Source organism: Callithrix jacchus, chromosome 12, assembly GCF_049354715.1.
Source record: "Callithrix jacchus isolate 240 chromosome 12, calJac240_pri, whole genome shotgun sequence".
In the NCBI taxonomy this organism is placed as follows: domain Eukaryota; kingdom Metazoa; phylum Chordata; class Mammalia; order Primates; family Cebidae; genus Callithrix; species Callithrix jacchus.
The window spans coordinates 116,667,559-116,692,214 of NC_133513.1; positions in this window are offsets into that span (position 1 = coordinate 116,667,559).

The following is a 24,656-nucleotide window of genomic DNA, read 5'->3' on the forward strand; positions in this document are numbered from 1 at the left end:
CCTTGGGAGACAGAAGTTGCAGTAAGTCACGACTGAACCGCTGCACTCCAGCTTGGGCAACAGAGTGATACTCCATCTCGAAAACAAACAAGCAAGCAAACAAAACAAACCACAATAGTCTACCATTTTATACTTGTCAGGTTAACAAAAGCTAAGAGGTCTGATAAACATGGAAACAGATGCTGTTTGAGTGAGAGTATGGTTGAAAAAGAACAGAACCAGGAAATGGGTTCTGGTTTTCCCAACTGAGCTCTCTTGGGACTTCTCTTTCCACTTAGTGTCTGTTATTAGTGTCATGCAGTGTGCACCGTTATTAAACTCTTAACATAAAAAATAAAGCTGCTGTGGTAGGGGCATGGCTGTGAGCTTCAGTCTCCAGGCCATTTATCTAATGAAAGGACACGGAGCTGTGAGAAAGGACAGCTGGAATGTTCTATTTTCTAAAGGTTATAGGAACAGTGGTTTTGAGGCATAAGCAAAGATGCTGGTAGACGGGAGCCAGTCCTCTCAAATGTCCATTAGTTTAAGAGCATTTATAATGAAGTAACATAAAAAAATTAAAGTAAGTGTTCTTTTAACTTTAGAGCACATGGGAAGACTCTTCACTCTGTGGCATTAGGACCAGGCCCCAGTGGGGAAATGGGAGACATTTGTTTCTTCTGCTTCCAACCCAACCCTTCTGGACCTTCCTCTTCCAGGCACATTAAAAATGCCCTGCTTCTCAGTATAATGGACCTGAAGGAATGCAAATAGTTTATTGTTTCAATAGAACGTGGATTAACTCTGCTGAAATGATGCGTCACTGGCCAACAGTAATGCCTTTTATGGACCCGGTATGGTATTGCAAGGACCTGGAAATAATGGGTCAGTGAAAACACTTGGAATTCAGTGTGTTATTTTCTTATTTGTTTCTGCAGAAAAATCTCAGTTTGGGTTTTGTTCTTGGTCATTTTGCAAAAGTCCTCAGTTTGATCCATTGTCTTATATGACAAAGAGGTCGAGGGGTTATGTGACCAGTTGAAGGCAAGTCTGCTGGGAGCCTTGGTTTTCTGTTTATGCAGCAGTGTTGAAACCGCTTTATAAAATTCCATCCTATGGAAATCACCAACAGGGTTTAGCAGGAGGAGCTTATTGCCAGAAATCTTAATTCAATCAGTTCTAGGGCTTTTACTTGTTATTGTGAAGTTATTGAAGTTAAAACAGAATTCTCCGTCTTTTGGGGAGAGATTTTTCCCATCATCTTCCATGTTCAAGACTGGTTAAAAGTCTCTGCCCAAAATTGATCTCAGTGGGGCTCAAGAAATGAAGAGGATTTCTGGCTAATAGCAGGTGCATTTTAACTGCAAAGCCTATTTTGATAAGTATGGCTTCCTTGTGCCTTACAAAGACAGATTTTTTAAATGCATGTAACATTAGAATCTGGAAAGCCTTGGCCATTCCTCCCTGCCCCATGAAGACTTACATGTTCCCAACGCTTAAAATATGGAGACAGCAATAATTAACATTGGGTTTCCAGTGCGTGTGGTGGCCCTAAGTAGCTTATGGGCTCTGTGTCCATCTAGAAGCAATAAAGTCATGTTATGATTGCCTTAAATAAAAGAATCATCTTGAATCCTTATATATGAAGATCTCTTTTCCAGTGACTGGTAGAACCAGAATTAAGACCAGCTTTCCTTTCTCTTCACAGCTGGCTTGAGACTGGGAGCACGGGCAGAGAAGCCTGGAAATCTGGATGGCTTCTAATTGTCTCTTTACAGCCAACTAGGCTACCAAAATGATTGTCTTTTTCTCTCCAAGCCTTACTGACCTGTGGCTAATGAGATTTGTGCTTCGATTAGTTGTAGAACATAAATTAGCTAATCAATGGCAATGGATTCACATTATTCCTCATACATGAGTTCCGCTGCAGTGATCTGTATTTAATATTCAAATCAATTTCGAATGCTCAGGATGATTTCGTTAATGTGGCATGCTGGAAGCTGGCAGCATCTGTAGCCTCCTGGCTGATGAGGACTAGGCCAAGCCTGGATGATACACCTGCCTCTCATCGGCTTCCGGAGCTTTGCAGATTGCCTTGCCTTCCATTACAAAGGGTGAGGGGCAAATGGGGTTCCGCAGAAAGCTCGTGGAAAAAGCAAGAGAAAATCCAGCCCATACAGCAGAGATGGCCTCTTTCCTAAACAGGAAATCAAAAAGCAGGCGAGCTAATTTCAGATTTTTGATGTGCAAACTTTGCAAAGAGCAGGGTTGTCCATCAGCATCTTCACTTTTTAGCATTGAAAAGCGTATCTTTGCTCTTTGCTGTAATTGTCTCATCTGTACGATTAACTGGCATCTTGGCATAAAATGTGGAAATTTGTACAGTCTTCTAGGCATCTGTGGACTTTATGGTACAAGTTCTGTTAGTACTGAAGCCACAGAAAATTGAATGTTCCCCAAAGAACTTCCAGATGTGCTTTATTCTAATAGGGTCATTATACAGTAAATTAAAAAGCAGGGTAAATGGAACTGTAAAATTTAAATTACTCTAAAACCACATCTCTTTGCTTTGAGCATTCATTTGTGGGGTTGCATTTGCAATAAATGTGAATTAGGCAGCTGCAATAACTGTTAATCATATATTTATAAAATAGTAATGAGGAAATGAATAGCAGAGTAAGACAGCTGCACATTTCTCTAATAGTGTGTCAACTGTGAGCATAATAAGATGTGGAACACTGTTTGGTGCTGGGCTGATAATACAGCTGAATGTAAGAGATCGCTTCAGCCTCTTAACTTTACATGAAATTTCACATAAAATCCATAAAAGCCCATAATAATGCATTATGCCTCTGAATTGCATTCAATATTTTTCTTTGCTTTGATTTTCTGAAATGAGCTCTACTTTCACCAAAGTCATCTTCCGGAGATCGGTGAGGCTTTTGTTTCAGGCGACGTTGGGCTTCTAAGATTGCAATCGGATTTAAAGAAACCAGCACCGAGGCAGGCAAGGAGTGGATGGTGGTGCTTTGTTTTGTTTTTTTCTGGGTTGCTGTAAGTGGCCAGAGCCGAGCTTTGTCCTGGGCTGAGGGCATGGCCTGTACAGGCCTTCCCAGTTGCCTCCCGATGTCAGAATTCTGGAGAGAGGGGCCACTCACTGTCCACCAGAGTCCCTAGACTGCCAGGTTGTCCTGATGGGAGCAGGGACATCACCTTCAGCCACTTCCAAACAGCTAGGTGGGCTGAGGCTGGTGCTCAGGGAGGACGTAGGAAAGGTGGTACGAATCCCAAGGACCAGCATTTGGGGAGGATGGTTTTCCTTCCTGCATGCCGAGCGGACTCCAGGCTTCCCCTGGGAGGTGCTAGTGCCTGCTGGTTTGGTGATTAATATGTCTGAGTTCGAAAGGAGGATGACAACTGATTGAAAGAATGGGGACAGCTCTTATGTGGAGCTCTAGAAGCGTGGAAGCCTCTTGGCCTTGTCTGGCCTGGCCTTCGGATAAACCCCTCTGCAGTGCCCACTGAAATTGAGGCTGTGGGATACATTTTCTTCTGGGCGTCATGGGAGCAGGGAAGGGACACTGAGGTGCAGTGTTCATGTGGAGGGCTGGTCCTGGGACAATCTCATCACGTCCCTCCACTGCATAGCCATGCTGGGAACAAGCAGATGTTCTTTAGAGTGGCATTCAGAGCTCTGCAAGAGCTGGCCCAGTCACCTCTCCTTCCACGATGCACATTAAACACAGCGTTCTAGATATGCCATGATCTTGAATTTGGTAGCTTTGAGTCTTCTGTTCCTTTGGTCTGGAATGTTCTTCCCTGCTTGCAAACCATGGTTGTTTTTGGGCTTTCCCATGCGAAGCTTTCCCAGACTCTTGTGCACATTTTCTTACTCCCTGGCACTCGTTGTGCTATGTGTGCCTCCACATTACAACAGTCTTATTGCACCTTGGGGTTCTAGCATCTAGTGCCAGCCACTCCCTCGGACTGAGGGCTCCATAAACGTGTCTGATTTTTGGTGCTTGATACTTGTTTTGCAGAATGAGTGCATAAATGCAGTCACTGGATGTTGGTGTAAGTTCAGAGAAAATGACCTGGAGGAGTTTGACTTAAACTCTGCTCATGTTTCTAAGACTAAGATAGGTTCATGTTTCCTAAGGGCAGCCTCCAGCTCTTGGGATGGAAGGGAGTTGTCTGCTAGGGACTGGAAAAGGAGCAATTCTAATGGAAAGTTGCCCTGAGATGCTCAATGTGGGATGTTTCAAAATAGAGAGTTTGTATCTGCACTGCTCTTCACACAGGACTCTGGAAGGCCCGTCAGTGAAGGAAGTGGGAAGTCATTACTGTAGTCTTCCTGCGAAGAAGGGAAAAAGGGAGGAAGCGGGGGAGAAGGGGAGGCCAGAAGAGGGAGAGAGAAGGGGAGAGGAGAGAAAGAAGAGGAAGAAAAAAGAGGAGGGGGAGACTGTTGTAAACACATACACTGAACACTCTGTGATCACCTAAAACTATAGGTATATTTTCCCAATAGTTCAGTATTGAATTTTTTTTAGTATTGAATTTTTAATCGACTTTTTTTTTACATTACAAAAGTACTACGTGGTCATTGTAGAAAATGTGGAAAGTAGAGAAGTACAGATAAGAAAATAAATGTTCCCCAGAACTATCCCCTACCCAGAGATAACTCCTGTTAATATTTATGTACTTTCAGTCTTTGTTTTATTTCTGTCCACAGCCATGAATCCAAATATAATACTCTACATCATATTCTTTTTTTTTTTTTTTTGAGACGGAGTTTCGCTCTTGTTACCCAGGCTGGAGTGCAATGGCGCGATCTCGGCTCACCGCAACCTCTGCCTCCTGGGTTCAGGCAATTCTCCTGCCTCAGCCTCCCGAGTAGCTGGGATTACAGGCACGCGCCACCATGCCCAGCTAATTTTTGTATTTTTAGTAGAGATGGGGTTTCACCTTGTTGACCAGGATGGTCTCGATCTCTTGACCTCGTGATCCACCCGCCTCGGCCTCCCAAAGTGCTGGGATTACAGGCTTGAGCCACAGCGCCTGGCTAATACTCTACATCATATTCTGAAATTTTTCATTTACTATATTAAGAACATATTTCATGTCATCAAATGTTCTTTTATATCATAATACCTCACTCAATGTGACTTCATAAAATATCCAACATAAAGAATTCCAAGTTCACTCAGTCTCTGATTTTAAAAAATTCCATAGTTTAACCCTTCTTTATCTTTATTCATTCACTTATTGTCTATTTAACTGTTCTGTATTTGGCTGGTATTTACAAACATTTTTGATCTTTTAAATCGTGTTGTTATTAACAACTTTTGCTAATTTCATAAGTAAAGCTTAATTTCAATTTATTTAATTTATAATAAAGTAGAAATTTTCCCTTTGTTTTTTGCTTACTCTTAATGTATCATATATATAAGAATTATCTTTTAAGTATACATAAGTATTATCTTATATATTATATATAAATAGATATAATCATCTCAAAGGAAAATATATATTATATGTAAGAGAAATATATACATTAAGTATGTATGTACATAAGTGTATCTGTATACACATATTATTTATATATAATATACAAGAAAAACACAGTTAATATATACACACGTCTTTCCTTTGAGATGCATATGTGTATAGTTTTGACTTAAGTACAGGCATCATCAGCTGAGGGAATGGCGGCATCACCGAGTGTTTGTGTGAGCTTCCGAGGCTTGGTGAGGTGAGGACACTACCATGAGACACACGGGTGGAACACGCTGCTTTGCAATGCCTGTTTCGTCATTTTTCTACTTAGGTGCCGGCAGCTTTCTTTTCAATTTATTGGAGTTGTTTAGTTTTTTGGAATTGTCTGCATGTTAAGTAGTTAATTCATTGTTCTTGTATATACACCCTAGAGTTTTAGGTGGAAGCTGTAGTATCCCAATGTTTCCCATAAAGAAATGGAAAAGGCAAGAAACTCGTTGCTTTCTCCATTTTGATTTTGTTGGGTGGCTTACCTGCTTGCAGCCCCACTTCCTACATTCTTTCCCTTTGTCATCTCACGGTGTCTTTGCCACGTGCGAGGGGGGTGGAGTGTGACATGTGTTCATTCATATGAGGAGACTGAAGCCTGCCCAGTGTAAGAGAGTTGGCAGGCAAGCCAATTAACACGACCACCACCACCACCAGAGCCTTGGTTGGGGGTTTTGTCCGTTGCTGTGTTTTAAATTGGGTTGCCTGCCATGAACAACCAGAACCAAATCAAACCAAACTGAACAAAAACTTCCCAATGTTGAGTCAGTAGGTTTGAACTGGGGATAGGGCTGCCAGATAAAATACAAAATGCCCAGTTAATGTCAGATAAACAATCAACACTAAAATGACTACAAACAGTAAAAAATCCTTTTGAAAAGTCCTATGCAATATTTGAGACATACTTAAACACTTAAAAATTTTTTTTAAATCTATTGCTTATCTGGGACCCTTGTATTTTGATGTACTTGAGCTGGAGATAAGCGGGGAAAGCCTGCTACGGCTGAGTACAGAGTCGGAGGGACCGAAAGAGGAACCCGAGCTGACCGAGCTGACTGACTGACTTCATTTTGTGTTTAAACGTTGCTCTCATTCCTTTTCATCCAATCTGTACACTGAGAAATGCGAGGTTGAAGGCCTGGAACCTGACTGCCTCTGTTTGGATGCATGGGTGTGGGGTGTGGGTGCTCCTTCTTCCTTTTAAACAACAGATCATAGAAAATCCTACTTTCTTTTCTGAATAAAAAAGTAGTAAAGTGAGTAGGCAGGGAAGGTGTTAAGTATTTAATTCATTGTCCTTGTACATATACCAGAGTTTTAAACGGAAGCTGTAGTGTAGGCAAGCCAATTTATAATGATCATTATGGAAAACTTCTAAACAAGAAAGAAGAGAATTCAGTCACTCAGAATCCCATCACCCAGAGAAAAGCACAGCTAGCATCTCAGCATATTTCCTTCCAGTCTGTTTTCCCATGCTGCTTCTGTTCTGCTAACTGTAAAGTCTGGAATCCCAAGTCAAAGTGACCTCCTTTTCAGAGGCATAGAGAGTGCTGGGGTTCGAGTGGGAGGTCAGCAATATTGAGGTGCTGTCAGCTGGCTCAGTCTCTCCGAGGATATCCCAAAGGGTTCTCACTTCTTGACCCTCATTGGGGATGGCGCCAGGCTCTCTTACCAGTCTATAAACTGTAAGAGACAATCTCTTTTAAAGACAATTTAATTGGGAATTCTAACATATGTAACAGATAAAAGGACATGTTGGCAGATTAAATCTAATTTAGAAGTTCGAATGAATGATCAATCAACGAGAACCCTAAGACTGTTTTGAATTGGGTTTATGAGTTACACTTGCAGCCTGTTACAGCCTCAGCATCCAGTTCAGGTGAGAGTATTATTTTTATAGCAGTGAACCAATTACGTTTGCAAATGGTAATTTTATAAAGTAGCTTACCTTGAAATTTAAGGATATTCATTAATTAAACACTAATTGAGGAGAAAATTATTCTGATGTGTGCTCTCAAAAAAATTTTTTTTCTTGTTTCTCTTTTTGGTCTATGATGGATCAGAAAAATTGTTCTCAAAAGCAAGTTGCAACACCAGTTGATGCACTGGGTGTGTCTCCATGGTGATCAATTTTGGAAGCATATTGTTATGATAATAAATTATGTACAGTAAAGAATTAATTTAAATCAAATATCTGAAGATCCCATGAGTGCCCAGAACAGCCCTGGAATTTTAGAGAAAAGCTTGGGGAAACCTGCCCCTGCCCATGGCTCTCTGGACATGATTGTGTTGGGCTGACCAATGCCCAATTCAAAATTGTTGGTCATCTTGGGATCAAGAGGCTCTTGCTGGAGGCTGAGCCCATGATAGAGTCTTACCCCATCACTGCTGGCCCCCAGCATGGACCCATGTGCTTCCACAGAAGACTGTAGGTATTCAATGGTTGTCTTTTCTTCCCTCTGGGGTAGTAACGGCTGCCATTTATTGAGTATCTACTAAGTGTCAGGCCCTGTGTGGTGGCTTTACATCATTAGAAATATCCTGTGATAGAGAAATTAAGAATACTCACACTGTTCCCAGGCACAGGCATAAATGTGACTGAAGGAACATTCTGGAAAACCTCTTAAGGTGGGGAAAAGTCTGACTGACCGTAGCCAAAGGACTTTTTGGGAGGGTAGGTTTAGTAAGCCACACAGCCGTGGCTTTGATGAATGGGCTATTCCACTGCAGGGTAGGTCTCTGTCCCCACATCCACCCTTTCTCCATCCCCCTTCCTCTCCTCTGAGTAAAACGAGATACGGCTATGATGTTACCCAGGGAATATTAGTTGAGGAATGAATGTGTGGGGTAAAACAGGAGCCTGCTAGAGTGCATGTGTGTCTTGGTACAGCCCGACAGAGTTTAAGCAGAGCAGTAGCTTGAAGAAGGTCGATGGCAAAGGCTGCCCCTTACTCTATGTGCAACAGTGAGCAAGGCACATGACCTTTCTGAAGCGCAGCTTTCTCATCAAAAAAATGGGCAAACAACAATAATAATAATGATGGCCAACAGTTACAGGGCATTCATCCCCTGTGCTGTATGCCAGACACTATTCTAAATATGTCACTTGTATTAACTGATTTAATTCTCACACCAACCCTCCCTACAGAATAGGTATTTTTCTCACCTCAATTCGCAGATGAAGAAATAGAGATACACATGGGTTAAGACGCTTGCACAGGCTCAGCTGGGCAATCTGAGTCCATTCTCTTAACTTTGATACTCTCCTGCTCCTACATAAAAGGTGCATTTAGGTGTCTTCTAGAGCCTGTCTGCCCTTTCCTGAGAATCGCCTGTCACCTCCCGTGTGTCTTTGCAGTGAGGCTTAGTCACTGTGATTTGCCTCCTCGAGCACGGGTTGAGCCCGAGTGGACACTGGACCCAAGATGAACCTTCACATCCTCTCTAGGAATGTGGGTTGGGATTCTGAGAGCGAGTCACTCTCTACTGTTCGCTTAAACTCCAGATGCGTGCAGTCAGGCAGTGGGGGATGTCTCTGTTCTGCCATGTGATGTCTGAGGCAGAGGGAGTTGAGAGTGATCCTCAGACTCAGGCAGAGACCAAGGCCTCAGGTCCTCATGCTGCTTCCTCTTGAGGATTAAAGTAAAACCCTCTCTTCTCTTCCCAAGAGAGTGTGAATGGGTACCTGTTTCTTTCAAGAACAGGGGTGCAATGTGAAGATCACATTAAATTACATCTTTGGAAAGAGTCTTCTGATCTCAAGACAAATTCTACTTTATAATGCTTTCAAAGTGAACAGGTAGTAAGCCGTTGCATGCTTTATAATTTAGGGTTAACACTACGATGAATCCTCTGTACTGTGTTAACCAGATAGAAGTACCCTTTCTTTCATGGAGAAGACACGGTACCGTGAGGCCATGTCCCCACATGGTTGGTACTTGTGGACTCCAGTGAGACTCCTAATGAAGCCCAGCTCCCTGTAGACTCTCAGTCCCATTGGTTTGAGTTCAGTTAGTAATGTCTGTCTGTAACAAAGAGGTGGATTCAATAGGTTGCTGTGGGTCCTTTGTGAAGAACTGCTAATCTCCCCCAAATTACTGCCCTTTGAATCTCTACTGCAGCCAGCTTTCTTTTTGTAGATTGGCTCCATTTAGAGTGATTAAAGTGGAGATCTGATTGGATAAGTTCATCCAAATTCTGTAAACGCCACTTCCGCAAAAACAGTTGCTTGCAATCAATTTAATTTTTCAAATAAAATGATTAAATTGCTATTATTGTCGGATCATTTTTTATTAAGAAAACCTTTTAAAATGTTAATTATTGGGCTCCTTGAAACACTTTCATCTTTCCCGACTATGCTCTTGAGCAGAAAATGTCTGCTTGGGCCTCACACCAACCCAAGGGAAATGCAGGCTTCCCTTTTTTACACCTGCAACTGTTCTCCTTAGCGCTAATATTTATGTGAATTTAACTTTAATTTTTCTGCCTTTCATCTTCTGAATTAGTCGTATAATGCACAGATCACTCCTTCACTGCCTCTTTCCTGTTTATTTGCCTTAACAATAGATTCATTAACGAGATTTGGGTGCTCAAGCTATGCAACCACATCCATTTCAAAGGAAGATTTAATGGCATTTCATAGTTTTCTACATTAAGGAAGATTAAAGTATATTACAATACCCTTTACTGCCCTATTTTCTTCATTTTAAAAGTGGTCAGTTTTAAAATTTTCTTCCCTCTCTTTCTTTCATCTGCAGTGTTCGATAAATTGTCCAGGCCTTTCAGATGATAGTCCCAGCAAATTGAGTTCTATATTACAACTCGGACGCATTGTTTAGCCCATCAGCAGTCAGATAAAGCACCCCTATTCACACAGGACATCAAAAGAACAAATATATGTTCGAAGTGGGTAAAAAGAGGACTGAGACTTGGGTATTTCATTTTCTTAATTGTTCATGATTATTTGGCTCGTTGCAGGGTGGTGATTGTGCTGACTCTGAACCTAGACTGACTTGCCTGATGTCACACTGGTGTGAAATTCATATCCACATCTACATAGACCTGGATAGATAGTCATGACCACAAATTACAGCATTGGCAGACAGGGCAGGTGCATCATCTTTTAATAGCCCAAGGGGCCGTCTTACTAACATTTTAATAGCAGGCAGTAATGTGAAATGCAAGATCCAGACTCATGCCTTTTTATTTTAGCCATGTACCAGCTCGCAAAATAGTCAGGGGACTGGAAGGCATTCTCAGGCTAGAGCAAGGGAGATATTAAGATTTAAGCCTTTTTATTTTTATTTTTTTGTAAGGCAGAGGAGGTCAAGGTTATTGGGCACCCCTTGGGCTGAGGTTTCATTCGGGCGTGCCATCTATCAGCCCAATTCATCGAGGGAACCCTCCTCCATCTCAATAAATGCGGTAGAGCCTTGCTTGACACTGAGTCTAAACAAAGTTTGGGGCTGTTGGAAAGATGTGGGAGGAAAGGGCAGAAGACAGATTTTACGACAGTACAATCATGCGGTGTAGGTTTTAGGCAATAAGCAGGTAGCCTAGTTTTCTCAAAAGAAAAAAGAAAATAATGGAAAAGTGTAACGTTCATTCGGAGGCCTCAAAGGCATAAAAAACCCAATTCCAACTGTTATAGGTCCCTGCAGGAGTCTACAAAAGAACTAAGCTTTTTAAGTAAGAAAACTAGATTCTGGCCCACAGGGCCCTGTCATTGCTGCTTAATGGATGAAACTCTTTGGATATAAATATGCTGTTTACTTCTCAGCTTCAGCTTTCATAAAATATAACCTTTTTATGATTTACAACCCACAGAAAAACTGGAGGATGGATTTTTAGCTCTGAATTGGTTGGATGTCAACAAGAAAAATATAGATAACATATTGAAGTAGCAGGGTGTTAATGCCACACAAAATGATGAAATTATTTTTGTTTAGAAAAGTTAAGTTTGTTCTTAAAGTTGTTGGGAGATGGTGGTTGTGAGAGGCAAGGCTGATGGAAACCTGTGAAATGTCTGTCATTTTAAAATCCTCGTCCAGTGGCTCACAAGTTTGGACATATCAACTTGAGTTGCCAATTAGTAATGTCTCATTGGAAAATTTGGGCTAATCACAGATTTTTCAAAAACGGGAATGGTTGTTCTTTGTCCGAATCACTCAGGATTTTCAAGTGCTATATTCTGACCACATCTTCCAACATCAAATGCAGAAGCTGCCCTGGTCCTGCAGGTGGGAGATGATAGAAAAAGAGGTTTTTTTTTTTTTTTTTTGAGACAGAGGTCTTGCTTTGTCACCAGGCGCCAGGCTGGAGTGCAGTGGTGGGATCTCGGCTCACTGCAACCTCTGCCTCCCGGGTTCAAGCAATTCTCCTGCCTCAGCCTCCTGAGTAGCTGGAACCACAGGCTCATGCCACCACACCCAGCTAATTTTTGTATTTTTAGTAGAGACGGGGTTTCACCATGTTGGCCAGGATGGTCTTGATCTCTTGACCTCGTGATCTGCCCGCCTCGGCCTCCCAAAGTGCTGGGGTTACAGACGTGAGCCACCACGCCTGGCCAAGACTTTTTTTTTTCCCCACAAAGATGATTGGAAAAATGAAAAGCAAAACCCTAGTAGGCAAACAAAGCCCCCAAATAGTAAGCAAGCAAGCAAAGGCAAAACCCTCGAATCCCAGATAACCACAAACTCTCCCCACTACCAACTGACAAGAGCCGGCACACCCTTGGATGTTCCACTGGAAAGAGAGAATTTGTCATGATCGTTTAGCATTCAGGCATCTGTATGAGCATATAGACACACATGTATATTTCTCCATTCAAGTGGCCTTTTGTTCATATTGTTTAAGTCCTTTTTTAAAAATAGAACATTAAAACAAAGTTGAATTTTTTTGATGCTTGGGGAAAGAGCCTCATCCCTGGATGAATGAACCTGGAATCCATCAGTAGGACCGCCAGCCAAAGGTGTGAGGCTGTCAAAACTGAAAAGTTCTTTTCTTTTGACTAGTCCAAGCACTGGAGAAAGAAAATTTACTGTGATTTTTGAAAGTTGCACTCAGCAAATCAAAATCTCATGCTCCGGAGGTTGAACTACCAGGTTTGCAGACTTTCCAGAACCTAGAAAGAGCAGAGCCGTGAGGCTGAGCCCTGGGGAGCTGTCTTATGGTGGCCGGAAGAGTCCCTCTCACCCCTGGCCTTTTGGTTTTAGAAAAAAGTGTCCAGTGAGAGGAACACCAATGGTACTTCCCTGGTGGCACTGCAGAGCCAGTCTCTGGGAGAGAGATCTGACCCCAGAAGGTGGAATTCACTGTGTGGTTTATGAAAAAAAAAAAAAAAAAAAAAAAAAGAGCCTTGGTCAGAATTCACTATGGAAAGCTTTTCATGTTCAGTGACAACATCTGCCTGCAGGATATTACAACTGCCTAGTGATCTTCAGTCAACCAAGGTCCAGAACAAAACTGCAGGAAGATTTTGGCTTTCTGTTTAGAAGTTCCCAGCATGGAGAGATGGGTGTGTACTCTCAGCCAGACCCACTCAATCAAGTTGGCAGCCAGTATTGGGTTCATTCAATGTTCTGTGGGCAACACAGAGTGCCTGAGGGCTCCAGGCCCTGTGTTGGCTGTTGGGTAGATACTAAGATCCATGTACTCATAGTCAGCTGGCATGGGTGGCTCAGTAGAAGCCAGACATGGTATGTGCCGGGTATTTGGGGCCAGAATGGTGCTTTTCCTCCTCATGGGGCTCCCTTTCTAGAGGTCCCCAAGCCAAGAGGCAACAGATTACAGGAGAAGGTGATCAACTTTTAGGCTCTTATGGGATCACATGGAAAGGGCCCTGAATGGACCTTGAAAGGGACTGGGCTGGGTATCAAGAATGCTTGCTGATGGGAAAAGTGATGAATGTTTCCAGCATCAGGGGAACTACCACGTGGAAACATTTGGAGGTCAGAGGCACTATGGAATAAAAGAGGAACAGAAGAAGTTCAGGATGGCCAGGGCATAGAGTATACTCAGATTAGACGTCAATACTGTTCTTTTTATTTTTTATTTTTTGAGACAGAGTTTTGCTCTTGTTGCCCAGGCTGGAGTGCAATGGCACAATCTCGGCTCACCACAACCTTGGCTCACAACAACTTCTGCCTCTTGGGTTCAAGCGATCTTCCTGCCTCAGCCTCCTGAGTAGCTGCATTACAGGCATGGGCCACCACATCCAGCTAATTTTGTATTTTTAGTAGAGATGGAATTTTTCCACATTGGTCAGGCTGGTCTCAAACTCCCAACCTCAGGTGATCCACCCACCTCGGCCTCTCAAAGTGCTGGGATTATAGGCATGAGCCACCGCACCTGGCCACCAGGCATTCTTACGGCACAGAAAGCTCAGTGTGGTCTTCCAGAGGGGTTGGCAGGCCTGTCTAGGGGGTGCATGTGAATGGTTGGGAGATGAAGCTCCCTCACTGCTGGGGCCCATAAGGTCTTGGCGTGTTGGGAGCCAAGAAGGACTTTCCCTGGTGCACCCCATGATAGTGGTGGGCAGTCTGGGCAGAATTAGAAGTGCCTCTGTAGGCATGAAGTATCTTCTTCATATTACATTCTCAATGCTCAGCAGATGATAGGGGCTCGATAAGTATTTGATCAATGCAGAGCAGGCCTGTGTGCCTGCAAGAATTCAACAGGACATGGGCTCCTGTACCCCAGCATCTCCAGAAAACCAACCATCCCCGGTATCTTCAGACCAACAGCAGCTCATCCTCCTTGTGGCCTGCAAAATATCCGGAAAGGATCAAGTCACTTCTGGGCCACCCCTTCTTATTCCCAAGAAATGGGAATAAGAACCCTTTCCTGCCCCTGGGGAGCAGGTGTGGGTAGGAGGGGTGCTGAGCATTTGGACCTCAGGTGAAAGGTCATACAGTGCAGTCATCAGAGGACCTGGGAGGCAGCAGCCCCTGAGTCACCCTGTGCAGGGGCTCAAAAACCAAACAGGGGTAGGGGAGAGCTGCTCTGAGTCAGAGAAGAAGGGGGTCTCTTTCCACTGGGGTAGGAAAGAAGACTCTCTGGAAGAGATAGCCTTGATCTGGGCTGGGGCGAGGCAGGGGACAACTTAGCCACAAGTAATGGTGGCGGCAGTGAGGGGGAGGTGGGAATAATGGAAACAGCTGCATTAGTGGTGACCAATGGCAGCTCGCATAGACGGACTCTGCGGTAGAGAGAGTCAGTCAGGGAGCTGCTGTCTGTAGATCTCCCTGTCTTCATCTGAAAACGGGGATCATGAAGTGTTCCTTCACACCTCGCAGACACAGTCGGGACGGAGTCATTTTCCTCCTTGGTTGAAATAGTTCATGTTTTGTCTTTTCCAGTGTATATTTCTGAATGAGAGCCCAAGGTGCTTAATCAATATTTGTTAAACTCTTGAATGGGGGTGTGGGGCTCGTAGGGCCTGCAGGAGCCATGTGGTTAGAAGGGACAAGGAAGTCCAGCAGACCTAAGCCTAGAAATGAGATGACAGTTGGAATCTGTGGGCTTCAGTCAAAGGAGATGAGATGGGATAGAAGTAACTGGGAGTCAGGTGGTCTGAGGTCTGTTCCCGTTCCACCAGTGTTTTTGGGGTGACTTTGGGCAGGTTTCTGAGCTTGTTTCCTTGGCTAGGAGAGGAAGAGTTTGGCCAGATGGTCTACAGAAGACATTTCCAACGCTGATGTTCTAAGGATGTGTTTGATGCTAAACTCCTGTTGACTAGAGCCTGCTCCCTGCCAGACCCTGTCGTTCAGGCCATCATGCTGTGAGAAAGGCATGTCCCCATTTTACAAGTGTGGAAACTGAGGCCCAGGGTGCAGATATGGTTGTCAAATCCAGCACTAGGTTCTCTACCATGTCTGTGGTCATAACCACATGAACCAAAATAGGTGCCACTGTGCCAAGTTATAGACTGGAACTATTTGAGGGATCAAACAGTGGGATCCCATATTATCCTGGTACCAAGAATTTGTGCCAGCAGCCCCATGAGATGCAGAGTGGAGAGCATTGTCGGGGGCCTGTGGGGCATGGGTCTTCCTGGGCCAGAGGATCAAGGGACCACATGATCCTATCTCCTGCATACTCCAGGACTTGGTTGGTCTTGGAGAAGCCAGACAGGGGGTTACTCAGTGGATGCTTGTCTTGGCTCAGATCTGCCCAAATGCAAGGCCTCCGACATGGGGCTAAAAGTCAGCAAAATTTTCTCAAAATAAATATCCCACATTCTTACCCTATTCCTCCTAGAGTTCTTTCATCTGGGCTCAGAGAAGAGTCTTTTTTAAGTGGGAGTTCAAATTCATATCTGGTATGGCTTCTTAGGTTGAACTTTGGTTAAATCCATCCCCATTCAGTTGTCTCAGAATCCCGGACCCAATTTTCCATATCTAGTTAGTACCCAAAAGGAACAGTTGGTAGGAAAAAAAAAATTATTGGTGCTTTAATTAAAAATCCATGTTTGGCTTGTGTTCGGGGGCATATTTTTGCATCTTAAAATGTTTCCCTTCTCTTTGTAGTTGGGCTTTGCTTATAAACAGAGCTGGCTCAGAATCATATTAATTTAATTTTATCTGTGATCCACATCAGCCTAGAATGCTATTAATTTGGATTTGACTGCCAGCAGAAAACAGCATTCACTAATATCCACTTTTTAGCTAGGTAATCGTGTAGTAATTAGGATGCATGTCGTACATAATCTTGATTTAAATAATTCTTGCTTAGTTTTTTTGTCTACATAGATAAAAAAGCTATTTTGTCAGTATTTTGGGAGTAGGAAATCATCTTGATCATTTTAATCAAAACCAGCATTTGTGAATTGTGGCATTCTTTTAGGAACAATTAATCTACAAGGCAGAGATTTGTCTCTCTGCCCTGCGTTGTAGATCCGTTGAGAATGCATTAAGATAGAGAAGAAGTGCCAGCCTTGAGGCCCCAAAGACACACACCTCTGGCCTGATCTCCAAGTCTTGGGCCTGAGAGTTAGCTTCAGAGACAGTTCTATGTGATCTCAAGTCCTAGCTCTGCCGCTTAGGATTTGGGACTTTGGGCAAGCACTTAACATGATTGTGCTTCAGTTTCCTCATCTGTAAATGGGGAAGTTGTTTTCTGTGTGGAGATAGATGTGATGACACATAGAGAATGCCAGACTCTGCCTGTCATTATTAAAGCGTATTGTTAATGCTTTTGTCACCAAGCGGCAGCATCTCACAGTGAGTTAGAGAAGAGGTCAGCAAGCCTTTTCTATAAAAAGTCAGATAATGGCCGGGTGCGGTGGCTCATCCTGTAGTCCCAACATTTTGGGAGGCCGAGGCGGGTGGATCACGAGGTCAAGAGATCGAGACCATCCTGGCCAACATAGTGAAACCCTGTCTCTACTGAAATATAAAAAAAAAACTAGCTGGGTGTGGTGGCGTGTGTCTGTAGTCCCAGCTATTTGGGAGGCTGAGGCAGGAGAATTGCTTGAACCCGGAAGGTGGAGGTTGCAGTGAGCCGAGATTGCACCACTGCACTCCAGCCTGGCGCTTGGTGACAGAGGAAGACACTGTGTCAAAAAAAAAAAAAAAGTCAGATAATATTTTAGGCTTTGCAGGCTGTGTCTCTCTGCTGCAGCTATACAACTCTGCCTTAGTAGCTCAGAAGCAGCCACAGAGAATACATAGATGACCAGGTGTGGGTTTGGTCCATGGGCCATTGTTTGCCAAGCTCTGGTCTGGTGCATGGCTTTGGAATCCAACAAATAGAATTTGGAATCTGGTCTGACACTCAGCTATCATATGTGACCTCAGGCAAAGTATGTAACTTCTCATTTTTCCATATCAACCAACAACTTTGTAGTGTGGATTATGTGAGGAATGGAGGAAAAGCTTGTAGCACAGAGCTACACACATCACTCAATAAGGAGCCAGCACTAACATCCTCACCTTGGCTTGCTTCCTGAGCACAGGAGCCAGAATCCAGTTATATACTGGTCAAGATCTTGTACATCTATAATGCTTAGAAGCTTCAAGAACCTTATTAGCACTGAGAAGTTGGGGTGAGGTATGTGAATACAGTAAGTAGAATGGGTGATAATTAACCTAGTTAACCTAGATAGGTATCTCAAAGTGCCTTGGTGGTCGTTTCTATAAACCTTGCCCCAAAGAGTTTCTTGCTCTGTATCTGTTGTCACTCAGTTCTAAGCATTCTTTTAATGAACTCTTGGCAGATTCTAACGTTCTACCCCGTGTCCTTCTTGTTTCTTTTTTTATGTCTTAAGTTTATTTACACATATATCTAATACGTCATAGGCGTTCAAGAGTTTGATTTATTTTTCAAAGAGCTTGTAGCTCTCCATTATCTATTAAATGGTTGAATGAAAACATCCTTATTTTTTTTCTATTTTTATAGATTTATGGGTACAGCTGCATTTTTATTACATAGATAGACTGCACAGTGGTAAAGTCTGGGCTTTCTATGTGCCCATCATCTGAATAGTGTATGTTGTATCCAGTAGGTACTTTCTCAGTCCTCAGCATCCAACTCCCACCTTCCCATCTTTTGGGGTCTCCAGTGTCTACTATTCTACTCCATATATCTGTATACACATCGTTTAGCTCCTACTTATGAGTGAGAGCATGAAGTATTTGGCTTTCTGTTTTTGAGTTATTTCACCTAGGAAAATGGCCTCTTGTTCCACCCACATTGTTTCAAAAACCATAATTTCATTCTTTTTTTAATGACTGAGTAGTATTCCATGGTGTATGTATCTACACGCACACACGCACACACACACGCACGCACACACACGTGCGCGCACACACACACGCACGCACACACAATATATATGTGTGTGTGTATATATACATGTAAGCGTTTTCTTTAATCATCTGTTGATGGACACTTAGGTTGATGACTTTGCTACTATGCACAGCGCTGCAGTAACATGTGAGTGTGGATGTCTTTTTAATATAATGATTTCTTTTCCTTTGGGAAGATACCCTGCAGTGGGATTGCCAGCTCAAATCAGAAGCCTATTTTTAGCTCTTTGAGAAATCGCCATGCTTTTTGCCACAGAGGTTGTGCTGATTTGCACTCCCGTCAGCAGTAAATGAGTGTTCCCTTTTCTGTGCGTATTCACGAACGTCTGTTGCTCTTTGAGTTTTTAGTAGGAGCCGTTTGGACTGGGGTGAGGTGGCATCTCACTGTGGTTTTCATGTGCATTTCTCTGATGATTACTGACGCTGAGCATTTGTTTGGGATGTTTGTTGGCCGCTTATACGTCTTCTTTTGAAAAATGTCTGTTCATGTCCTTTGCCTACTTTTTAATGGGGTCATTTGCTTTTTTTCTTATTGAGTTGTTTGAGTTCCTTACAGATTCTGGATATTAGTCCTTTCTCAGATGCGTAGTTTGCAAATGTTATCTCCTGTTCTGCAAATCATTTGTTTACTCAACTGACTATTTCTTTTTGCTGTGCAAAAGCTTTTTACTTTAGTTAAGGCACATTTGCTTATTTTTGTTTTCGTTGCATTTACTTTTGAGGCCCTAGTCATAAATTCCTTGCTGAGGCCAATGTTCCGAAGAGTTTTTCCTAGGGTTTCTTCCAGGATTTTTATAGTTTCAGGTCTTGTTAAATTTTTAATACATCTTGAGTTACTTTTTATATATGGTCACAGATAGGGGTTCCATTTCATTCTTCTGCATATGGCCAACCCATCTTGAGTTACTTTTTATATATGGTCACAGATAGGGGTTCCATTTCATTCTTCTGCATGTGGCCAACCAGTTTCCCCAGGATCATTTATTGAATAGCATATTCTTTCCCCAGGATATATTTTTGTCAACATTGTCAAAGATCAGTTGGTTGTATATATGTGGCTTTAGTTCTGGATTCTTTACTCTGTTTCATTGATCTCTGTATCTCTTTTTATCTCAATACCATGCAGTTTTGGTTAATTTGAAGTCAGTTAAAAACGCTCTTTTTGCTTAAGCAGTTGGTGTCTTACTACAAAAGTGCAACAAATCCAGATCGAAAGTACAAAGTCATTGTACTCAGTAACCACCACTTCTTCTTCACTGAAAATGGCCAATTCTTCCCCCACACCTTCCTCACAGTGTCTTCTATGGACCACAGAGGTTGTGAACCTCTCTGCAAAAGGTACAGCAACTGGAGGTGGAAGAAAAACCCTTCCAACTTCTGTAGTAAGAGCACTTAATAAAATGTAACGATGCCACCAGTAAGGTTGTGCTGAAACAAACAAATGCCCGCCCGCCCCAAACCCACAGCGATGGGAACGTTTCACAGGACGTGGGAACAGACTGAAAGAGCCCCCAGTGGCCATAGCTGGTACTATGTGGGCAATAAAATAAATAATATAGAATTCTATTAAAAGCCAAAGTAAAATATACATATCTACAGGTCTATACTGATACAAATCAATGACAGAATAAATACTTGGGGAAAAAAAGGCAAATATCAGAAGTGTGAGGGGGCTGCACAGAGTGACTTCCTTCCAAAGGGTACAGTATGGAAAGGGGGAAGAAAGAGTCACTTAACAGGGGAGATGCCTGACAAACACGACCTCTGCAAGGTGATCAAGGTTGACATCAACGGTGATGTCACAGTGATGGTGTGAGCTCTTGATATAATGTGAGGAAAGTGACATTTTACTTCTGTGGTCTTCCTTCTGAAAACATGCAACTCCAATTTCTAAACTCAACCTCCCCCAGCTCAGTGGACTGGACCTCAGGTCTCAGTCCTCTGGCCCAGTTCTGTGCCTCAGGGTCACTATTCTCTTAAATGCTGAATAATAGCAACACTTCAGAGGTGCCTGGGGGCAAGAGGAGTTCAGATAAGAGGTGGAGGAGGAGCATCAGAGTGTAAATTCCAGGAGGGCACAGGGCACCAGAAGTGAAAGGAGTGAGGAGTTGCAAGAGGGAAGAGATCCGCAACAGCAAATGTGGTCCAGAGACCCCACAGGATTAGCTCTGAAGAGATCTGCTAGATTTGGAAATTACAGTTGATCCTCATTATTTGCAAATTCACCCACTCAACTAAAATGTGTTTAGAATCAGTACTCACGGAGCTTTTGTGATCATTTGTGGACATGTGTAGAGTGGTGAAAAATTCTAGTCACTCAACGTGCACGTTTCCAGTTGTGGTTGAACTCGGTGATGCTCTGCCTTTCTGCCTCTGCTTTCATGCTAAGAACCAGTGTCCTTGAGTCTATTTAGTATCACATTCTTCACATTTCTGTGCATTTTGCTGGTGATTTTGCTGTTTAAAAGGAACCTCAAGTGTAGCACTGAAGTGCTGTGTGGTGTTTCTATGCACAGGAGGCTATAATATGCCTTATGAAAAAATATTTGTTAGGTAAATTTCATTCAGGCATGAGTTATACTGCTGTCCACTGTGAATTCATTGTTCATGAATAATCGATATATATTAAAGGGGTATCTTTAAACAGAGACATACATAAACCAAGGTCAGTGTTTATGGGTTTTTGAAAATGTACCTGGAGGCTGCAGGAACCTAACCCTGTATTTCCTGTAGGAGCAATGGTTCAGCATTCACTAATGTTGTGGCAACTTCACAGAACACAACTACTGCAAATAATCAGAATCTACTGTGTTAGGTCATTGTACACCTCAGCAAGAATAAACGGTTTCAGTTGTTTCATAATGATAGGAACCAAATGGTGGTGTCTTGAGTTCTGAATGGGAGATGAGGAGGTATAGAGCTAATGTAGACGATATGTCCCTCAAGCAGTTTAATTGAGAAGAGGAAAACTAGCTAGCTTGTTTTTTTACATATGTTAGGTGCTCTATAAATTATTTTTTATTGAATTGTGGTAGAAACCTGAAGTTTAAATTTAAGTTACTTGATGGATTCTTATATTTGATGTTAACCAGACTCTCCTCGTTGCTTTGGAGGATCTTTAACCTCTATTAATTAATCTCCTATCAAGAATTACAAGACGTGTATTGCCCATGTGAGAAGCAAGTGACACCTGGAATGTGAAGGGTCTTTTCTTTTGGCTTTCAATTGGAGGCTTACGTTTGAATGCTATATTTAAAAAAAAAACAACTCTCTATTTGGTTAAAGCTGCCAGATAAAATACAGAATGTTAAATCTAAATTTCAGATAAACAATAAATATCTTCTTTTTGTGCACTGCTTGCTGAATCTGGTAAGTATATATGTATATTTCACCTCTTGGCTTGAGGTCACTTTGGAATCTTGTGAAACTCTTGTTTCAGTGGATAGAGGGATTTGGGATTTCTCCAGGCACCCTTTCCCTGGCTGACACATAGACCGTCTGTTAAGTCAGACCACTGCAAACATACCCTCCCCTTCTGGAAAAGTCCTGCTGCAGCCAATTACAGGTGATGCACTTACTTCAGGAAGAAACCTAATTTCACTTTCAAGCCCATGGTACTTTTTTTCTGGCGGCACACTATGGAAAGAAGCATAGTTGATTGTGGATCTGCAGGCCTGCGATCTATCTCAGCTTTGTCCCTGACCTGTTGTGTGACCCTGGATAGGTCACTGCACCTTCTGGGCCCTGGCTCTTTTGGGCTGAAGGTCAAGGCATTGAGTAAGGTAGCCTGCAAGGTCCTTTCCAGCTCTAAAACCCAAGGAATCTTTGAAAAGTTGAGAGTTTTCATGGTCTTAATTTAAAAACCTAGAATTTTTCCATCTGGAAGGGAACTTAGGATTAAAAAAAAAAAAAAAAGATGCATTACATTCACTTCCTAAATGCTTAAAAACATGATTGACTATAAGAAAGAAAATCCCCAAACCCTTAGGGAAACATTACATTTTATAGTGTATCCTCTTTTCCTTTGAAGAAACATTTGCAATCTGTTTCGGGGAGAGCAGTGTCTGAATCATTACCAGGACTCTGCTCCAAAGACAGGAACTTTCTTCTGCTGAAAAATGCCTGGGAAAGATGGCTGCTGCTCCCGGCAGCTTCACAAATGGATCCTGCGAAGGAAAGCCTGAGGCCAAGGGCATGTGACACAATAAAAACCACAGTGACAGTGAAGGCTTTCTCATGCCTAGGGCTTGCTTTGTTCCCAGGCCCCCTTTCTGGGCACTTTCCACACTCTGATCTGGGTCCCACAGCAGCCATCAGACCATCGTCCCATCATCTGTGTCATACCAGCCTGGATTTCTTTCTTTCCCCTTTTTGGGAAGGGTAGTTGGATTGGGGGATCAGGGAGGTGAGGAGCAATTCATCTTCTAAGGTTGTAGAAGAGAGAAGAAGGGTGATCTTCATTTTAAAGATGAGGAAACAGGCTCAGAGAAATGACTGGATTTTCTTGGCCTCCTGCTCACCAGCAGCAAAGCTGTTGTTAGAACACAAGACTCTGGATCTGAAGCCCTTCCCATGTATCTTCAGATTGCCCCAGAAAAAAGAAAATTCATACCATCTTCCTGATGTTGACACTTTTATTTCCCAGACTGTTAGAAATGAAGGTCTGTGAATTCAAGAGATTTGCCTTGCTAACCAGCTCTTGGAGGTGAAAGCCTATTTGTTTTCCACACACTTGTTGAATTTCCTGAATCAGAGCTGAAACACTTCTTTCAGGTAGTGGACTCTCTGGCTGAAGGTAGAAACTGTAATTAAACACGATCAACCTAATGAATCACAACAGAAATAGAGCAGGCTGGGATGTCTCCCCGGCTGTGTCCCCTGTGGCTCTTTGATGATAATGTGTGAAATGTTTGCATTCATGGCCATGTAGGTTTAATGTATCAAAACTGTGCATCACTTGGGAGATGGATTGCCTCATTCTTGAGGACTCGAGTGGTATAAATCAAGCCAAGTCTTTCATTTTGAGGAGGTAATGAACCCAAGAATAGACAGCATGAGACCAAGACCTAAGTTCAAATCTTCCCTCAGACCCCTGAACCTCTCTCCTTAAGGCTGCTGTCTCTATCCCAAGGCAGGGCCTTTGCACAGGTCGGACCCTCTGTCTGGAAGTTTCTCAGCAGATCTGCTCTTAGGGGACATTAAGGCATTCATGGACTGGAAGGGGCATTCAGGATTTAAAAAAAAAAAGATACATTACATTCGCTTCCTAAATGCTTAAAAACGTGATTGACTATAAGAAAGAAAATCTCCAAGCCCTTAGGGAAACATTACATTTTACAGTGTATCCTCTTTTCCATTGAAGAAACATTTGCAATCTGTTTATGGAAGGTGAGCGGGGCATAATCCCCAGCCCTGTTGCATGATCTGGATGGAAGGTGAGCGGGGCATAATCCCCAGCCCTGTTGCATGATCTGGATGGAAGGTGAGCGGGGCATAATCCCCAGCCCTGTTGCATGATCTGGCTGGAAGGTGAGCGGGACGTAATCCCCAGCCCTGTTGCATGATCTGGATTGAAGGTGAGCGGGACATAATCCCCAGCCCTGTTGCATGATCTGGATGGAAGGTGAGTGGGGCGTAATCCCCAGCCCTGTTGCATGATCTGGATGGAAGGTGAGCGGGGCATAATCCCCAGCCCTGTTGCATGATCTGGCTGGAAGGTGAGCGGGGCATAATCCCCAGCCCTGTTGCATGATCTGGATGGAAGGTGAGCGGGGCATAATCCCCAGCCCTGTTGCATGATCTGGATGGAAGGTGAGCGGGGCATAATCCCCAGCCCTGTTGCATGATCTGGATGGAAGGTGAGCGGGGCGTAATCCCCAGCCCTGTTGCATGATCTGGATGGAAGGTGAGCGGGGCGTAATCCCCAGCCCTGTTGCATGATCTGGATGGAAGGTGAGCGGGGCGTAATCCCCAGCCCTGTTGCATGATCTGGATGGAAGGTGAGCGGGGCGTACTCCCCAGCCCTGTTGCATGATCTGGATGGAAGGTGAGCGGGGCGTACTCCCCAGCCCTGTTGCATGATCTGGATGGAAGGTGAGCGGGGCGTACTCCCCAGCCCTGTTGCATGATCTGGATGGAAGGTGAGCGGGGCGTAATCCCCAGCCCTGTTGCATGATCTGGATGGAAGATGAGCGGGGCGTACTCCCCAGCCCTGTTGCATGATCTGGATGGAAGGTGAGCGGGGCGTAATCCCCAGCCCTGTTGCATGATCTGGATTGAAGGTGAGCAGGACGTAATCCCCAGCCCTGGTTGCAAGATCTGGAT